Here is a 7,052-nt window from a genome sequence, read left to right as displayed (position 1 = left end):
TAATTGTTAGTAGTGGCGCACCGTGGTTGTGGTGCGCCATTACTAGTTTGAACTAGTAATGGCGCACTTCACAAAGGTGCGCCATTACTAATTTTGAAAAAAAGTAAAAAAAATTGTTAGTACTGGCGCACGGAGCGTATGGTGCGCCATTACTAGTTAAAATTAGTAATGGCGCACTGTGCCCTGGTGCACCATTAATAGTTTTGGAAAAATAAAAGAAAATAAAATTTGCTAGTAATGGCGCACCGTGTGTCTAGTGTGCCATTAGTAATGAGGACACTAATGGCGCACTTGTATCTGGTGCGCCACTGCTATATAGCAGTGGCGCACCACATATATGGTGCGCCATTAATGTCCATATTAGCTATAACCCTTTTCTTAGTAGTGAATCTTCACGCATGATAGCTCATTTCTGCGAATATTTTTTTAAAATAATTGCCGTATTACAAGTTTATTATTTTTCCTGAAAACTTGGTCACATATGATGACACAATCCAAAGGTTTTCCAATTTTTAATTTTTTTTGAATTTTTTATGCCTGTTTCAAAATGCGGTCAAAACGGCGGGCTTGACCGTTCCTAGCTAGTGGTTGAATCTTGGAAAAATTTTGACGTTTCTTTGATTAAATAGATACTTATGTACCTAGAAATGATTTTTGGAAAAATTAAAGAGCAAACTATGAGGCAGCTGCAGTTCAAATTTGACCCGCTTCCTACTGAATCGGCAGGAATTTGTCTTTTTCACCAAAGGTGGATCAAAACTTTTGACACCCAACCATTTTGTCAATTTTGCACTAAATATGGCCTAGTATTTTATAAAATTGATTTGGTCCAATTTTGTAAAAAATATATGGTAGGTCCTTCACAAAAAAACTCATTTCAGGCACTCAGAAAATGGGAAATGAATTTTCCGTGCAAAGAAAATGAAAACTCCCTTAGGCAACATTGTTTGGAATTCCAAGATGCACCATTGTGCACAGTATGAGATCATTTGAACAAAGTATGTCATGAATGTGGCCATAAGATTGATCATTTGGCTTGAAAGCCATCAATCTTCACGCATGACAGCTCATTTTTGAGAACATTTTTTTAAATAATTACCGTATTACAAGTTTATTATTTTTTCTGGAAACTTGGTCACATATGATGACACAATGCGAAGGTTTTCCAATTTTTTGATTTTGTTTTGAATTTTTTATGCCTGTTTCAAAATGCGGTCAAAACGGCGGGCTTGACCGTTCCTAGCTAGTGGTTGAATCTTGGAACAATTTTGACGTTTCTCTGATTAAATAGATACTTATGTACCTATAAATGATTTTTGGAAAAATTAAAGAGCAAACTACGAGGTAGCTGCAGTTCAAATTTGACCCGCTTCCTACTAAATCGGCGGGAATTTGTCTTTTTCACCAGAGGTGGATCAAAACTTTTGACACCCAACCTTTTTGTCAATTTTGCATTAAATATGGCCTAGTATTTTATAAAATTGATTTGGTCCAATCTTGCAACAAATATATGGTAGGCCCTTCACACAAAAAACTCATTTCGGGCACTCGGGCGAGGAGCGGGTGAGCCCCATCTGGCAGCGGGCGTGGTATGCGGGCGAGGAGCGGGCGAGCGAGCGGTGGCCTTCGCGGGCGCGGGGTTGGGCCTTGGGCCGTATGGCCGACTGGTTCGCCCCTGGGCCGAACACTGTTTCGGTCCAGGCGGTGCTTCTCTCTTTTTTTTACAGGAAGAAAACTCCAACCGAGAGAAAATAAATAAAAAAATTATGTAGGCATATTATATACCAAAATGTTTAGAAAAATACCCCGAATAAGATGAACTATTTTTCAAGTTAAACTAAATTATATAAAAATTCATAAAAGTCAAACAGTGCTACTATTGCATTTAAAATCAATAAAAATCATTTTTAAAATAGCAAAATGATTTCAAATTTATTTTCTCCTAATTTTCTATTGAAGGGAATCATTTTACCCTTATTTCCATTTATTTGTTTTTAGAAGAAAAATAATTTGAATAAACCCAAATAACTCCTAATTGGAGTTGAATTTGGAATTTCAAACAACCTCAAATGGAAAATGAGTTTCAAATAACTTCAAAGTGACCTCCAAATGATTCCTTTGAAACTTCCAACTCTCTTTCTTCAAATTTTTAAGAAGTCATTTTATCTTCCCTCATGAACTCATTGAGTTGCTTAAAGTTTCTAAATTTGAAATATTTCAAATGAAATTCAAATCATTTTGAAACCCCTTTTCATTTCCTTTAATGGAAGAAGTCATATTATCTTCATTCTAGGGTCTTGTGATGATATGACTATGAATTCATGGAGATCAAACATGCAAGATGAAAGTCTTGGGAAAGTCCTTTTATTCTCTCTCATTCAACTTAAAAAAAATTCTATTTCCACTCAATTTCACACCATCAATCACACAACAAACAAACAAACAAACAATCACAATTATTTATTTAATATAACATTCCAACATTTAGAATTTTGGTATGTTACATGATGAGAGCATTCTTGTGTGACGAAAATGAAGCATGACCAAACTATATGATTTTGTAGGGATGAACTTTTTTTGGCCATGTTATTTTGAGAAGACATGATTGCTTAGTTAGTATGCTTGAAGTATTATGATTTTTATGTCAATATTAGACTTATTTCTTAAATCTTTCGGATCTGAATATTCATGCCACAATAAATAAAATTACATTAAGAATTATGCTAGGTAGCATTCCACATAAAAAAATGTTTTTATCATTTACCTACTCGAGGACGAGCATAAATTAAGCTTGGGGATGCTTGATACGTCTCCAACGTATCTATAATTTTTGATTGTTTCATGCTATTATATTATCTATTTTGGATGTTTAATGAGCTTTATTATACACTTTTATATTATTTTTGGGACTAACCTACTAATCCAAGGCCCAGTGCAAATTGCCGTTTTTTTGCCGATTTTAGTGTTTCGCAGAAAAGGAATATCAAATGGAATCGAAACGGAATGAAACCTTCGAGAGAGTTATTTTTGGAACAAACATGATCCAAGGGACTTGGAGTAGACGTCAAGAAAGGAGCGAGGAGGCCACGAGGCAGGGAGGCGCGCCTGCCCCCCTGGGCGCGCCCCCACCCTCGTGGGCCCCTCGCAGCTCCACCGACCTACTTCTTCCTCCTATTAAGGACAGTATAACCGCATCTAAAGCGAGCCCTCTCAGTGCTCCGCGTTTCTGGCCGTCCGTTTTCACGATGCGAGTGTTTCTGGTCGTTGGATCTTTGTCTAGTGCGATACCGGGCCTACTGTCCTGTGGGCGGCTGCTCCACAGGCTGAAACGGCGCCCTGTGGTAAACTGGGCTGCCAGCCCATCTAACCAAGCGAGGACAACCCATTTGGTCTGATGTGTCTCGCTGGATAACCTAAACGAACCCCGCCCCTCCTGACCTGCCTGCTCTTGAGCCTCTCCGCCTTCCACACAGACGACAATGGGGACGGGACACGGCGGCGCGTCAGCTTCCCATGCTCGCCGCAGCCTTCCGGCCCTGGGACGCCATCGGTCATGTCGCTGCCTTCCCCGCCCGACCCGGACCGCGGGCCCCGCCACGACCCCAAGCCCTCGGAAGACAACGGGGGTCCCCAAGCCAATTAAGGTCGATGACCTCCCGCGCTCGCGCGCCATGGTTTCGACGGGGATGTGGAGGACGGCCGCTGGACGAGGCGGTCTAGGGCTTCTGACGACGAGAGGAGGACGACCGCCGGCGGAGGCGTCCTAGGGCCTCAGACGACGGGTGGGATGACCATCGCGACAAGCGCGACCGTGACCGGCGGCGCCGCCGTCCTAGCACCAGCTCGGAGTCGCGAAAGGTGCACCGGCCGGCATGAACACCTCCTCCGGTCAGCGTGTTGGCTTCACGCGATAAGGCGGGCGCCTCCACTCTCATGCCGCCGTGATTACTCTTCTGCAGGTCAGCCAGTGCAAAGGTAGGTTTGGAGCTTAATTCCTCATATCTTTCCACACTGGATTCGATCTCTGCAGGTTTGTTGTACTTTTAAATCTTTCATGGATCTAAAGTTTCTGAATATGTATTTCAGGCGTGAACGATTTCAGTATTCATCTTTGATCTATGTGTTGTGCTTGTGTACTGGACGTGTTATTCGTCTTTTCTGGTGCTTTTCTACCGTTTAATTTGCTTCGTCGGTGGACAAACGAGGTTACTGGAAGAAGGGTTGCCTGGGACTGGGAGGTTGCCACCTCTAGCAACGTAGAGGAGGGGTGTTGCCGTCCACCACATCATCTGGCTTGTCCCCAAAATTGTTGAACTTCTGCTCCTGAGGAGACAAAAGGGATGCAGCAACGGGGTGAGGTGATCAGAGTGATGTATTGAAGCCTCCCGTTCCACATGTTTAGTAGTTGCACCTCAACGTCACTTTTGAGTAGGTTAGGTCGATCCCTAATCTCTGTTCCAATTTATTCTGTGGTCATTATTTTCAGGCTCCTTTTAAATTAGTGATTTATGCTTTGTTTCGGCGTGGCCGCCCTAGAGTCAAGATTCTCTTCTTTTGCCTCGCTTAGCTAATTGATCTGATTGCTCCATTTTCTGTTTATTTGCAGATACTACTCGACCTTGGGAACACGTTGTGATGCTTACGGAGGAGATTAAGAAGGGCACCGGTTCCGTCCCTGACGTCGAGGTTACCATCTGGTAATTGGTAATTTTGATTAGTAGATGTATTTCACTGCGTCATCTATTTTGGAGTTACCTTTTAAAATTTTAGATCGTAGATCCAAAGAATGCATCTTGCCTCATTGTTCTATGACAAATCGGTTATGCAGTTAGTTTTTCTTCACAGGTTAATACAGGATTTGCATCTCATGACTATATGGTTTGTAAATCGATTATCTTGTCAGCATTTCTTCACAATTATGATGTTGCATCCCCGTGCTTCTCTTAGCTTGCTGCTCATTGCAGGTGTGCTTGCTGCCACTGGTTATGATAGAACTTATGTATAGTTTATTGAAAACCTTCCTTTGTATATCACCAACATTGGGAATTATTTCAGGTTGCATATCAGCTCTTTGTGATAAGAAATTATGCTTGCAATAACCGATCAGATGGAACGGTTACTAAAGTTTGCAACATTTGATCTTTATTGTCGAAGATATAAGGAGCCAAGTAAGTGCCTTCTACTGTGTCTTTTGGATTACTTGATTGATAGTGCAACCAACTTCGAGTTTGCAACTCTTTTAGGCTGATGAGATTTTTTTAATCTTATATATGTACTTTCAGGGTAGAGGATTGCAACTATATTCATGTATAATTTATCTCCCATTCTATTTACAATGCATGAAATTCCACCCTTGGGTTCCTCTATGGCAAGAAATTAGAATTTTTATGATATCTTTGGCTCTTTCTAAATGAAACATGTCATGTAACTATGGTCCCTGAGGTAGTACAATATAAATTATTTCCCTATATTTCTATGATTTATTATTGGAACAAATATTGTCATCACATTAGCCTATGTGGTTATGTTATTGTAGATTGTTACGTTCTCTGAGCATGCCTACTAGCATGTCACTTCAATAATTTCAGGAAAGCATAGAAGCCATTGTATCTTCTTACATCAAATATATGGTGAATGCTCACAACACAAATGTATTGTAGCAATCCACATGATTTTTCACATTTACTAAATATTTCAATGATTAGTCACGGATATGTTGCACTGTTTGCATTAAAAGTGCACTAAGCATATGAGTGTCAGTGTGATTTCATTAATATATCACTGATTAAACAATGTTCTTTCTTCCATTTCCATTGTTTATTTTCATTTTGTGTGCTCAACTATATAAATTATCTATATCCTAAAATGTGTTGCAGTAATGCATAGGAACTATTACATCATGCTACTTATCACTTACATTCTTGTGTTGTGCAGAAAGCTTTGATTATTTAACCTTGCTCGTGAAAAGGGGGAAATTTGATTATTTAACCATGTTGTGCCATGAGATTTCTTCCCCTTTTTAGTGGTGCCAAATGAAGATCCTTTTAGATTGCAATACTTCTATGCATGCCTTCAGCATGCCTGGATGTGTCTACATCTGCATTCCTTAAGTGTATGATGGCATCAAGACTGGTATAATCTAGAAAGGATATTTTAGTTTTTGTACACTTACAAATTGTGCTTTCTGATGAACTTCATGTAAGATGTAGCTTCTTCCCAGGCGCCAAGGCTTCTCTTTTTTTTGGTTTGGTTCTTCTGCTCTATGTGGTTAATCTATCTGCTTCCAAAAATCATCCTGAAGTTCAAAAAACACATTTGAATGAAAGAATGGAGGTTATGTAAGAACCATCAGTTCAGATCTTTGTGAAAAACATTATCTACAACAACATTTTAGTAAACAATTGGGATGCTATGTCATTATTATAATCTTACCATTAGTTGAAATACTATTTAATACATCCTTCTGTTTTAGATTTGTGCTTACTTTTGATTCTAACATCTATTTATGTAGTCCCTTCATATATTTAAATTCCTATAATTCTATCGGCATAATGGACGGGTGCGGCAACACGCACCATCCCATCTTGGGGCCTTTTTCGGAGGGAATCGATCACGGAGGGCTTCTATATCAACACTGTCGGTGTTAAAACCGGCGGATCTCGGGTAGGGGGTCCCGAGCTGTGCGTCTAAGGTGGATGGTAACAGGAGGCAGGGGACACGATGTTTTATCCAGATTCGGACTCTCTTGATGGAGGTAAAACCCTACGTCCTGCTTGATTTATTCTTGATGATATGAGTATTAGAAGAGTTAATCTACCACGAGATCGGAGAGGTTAAACCCTAGAAGCTAGCCTATGGTATGATTGTATGTTGTCCTACGGACTAAAACTCTCTGGTTTATATAGACATCGGAGAGGATTAGGGTTACACAAGGTTGGTTACAAAGGAGGAGATATCCATATCCGTACTGCCTAGCTTGCCTTCCACGCCAAGTAGAGTCCTATCCGGACACAGGACGAAGTCTTCAATCTTGTATCTTCATAGTCCAACAG

General features: G+C 40.3%; 1 long non-coding RNA gene across 3 annotated transcripts; it reads left to right on the top strand.

The window, feature by feature from the left end:
• The first annotated feature begins 3,431 nt into the window (after nt 1-3,431).
• On the top strand, nt 3,432-6,312 carry LOC119359494. Of its 3 annotated transcripts, none has more exons than XR_005172565.1 (4): nt 3,432-4,432; nt 4,607-4,697; nt 4,846-4,964; nt 5,056-6,312. It is a non-coding gene; the product is annotated as an uncharacterized LOC119359494 (long non-coding RNA). The 3 variants fall into 3 exon arrangements; XR_005172564.1 differs by having other exon boundaries at nt 4,607-4,964; nt 5,056-5,168; nt 5,935-6,312; XR_005172563.1 differs by having other exon boundaries at nt 4,607-4,964.
• Nucleotides 6,313-7,052: the final 740 nt, after the last annotated feature.

This window comes from Triticum dicoccoides, chromosome 2A (genome assembly GCF_002162155.2).
Source record: "Triticum dicoccoides isolate Atlit2015 ecotype Zavitan chromosome 2A, WEW_v2.0, whole genome shotgun sequence".
Classification (NCBI taxonomy): Eukaryota; Viridiplantae; Streptophyta; class Magnoliopsida; order Poales; family Poaceae; genus Triticum; species Triticum dicoccoides.
Note: the sequence above shows the minus strand (reverse complement) of the source record. Positions and strands in the feature narration are given on the sequence as shown.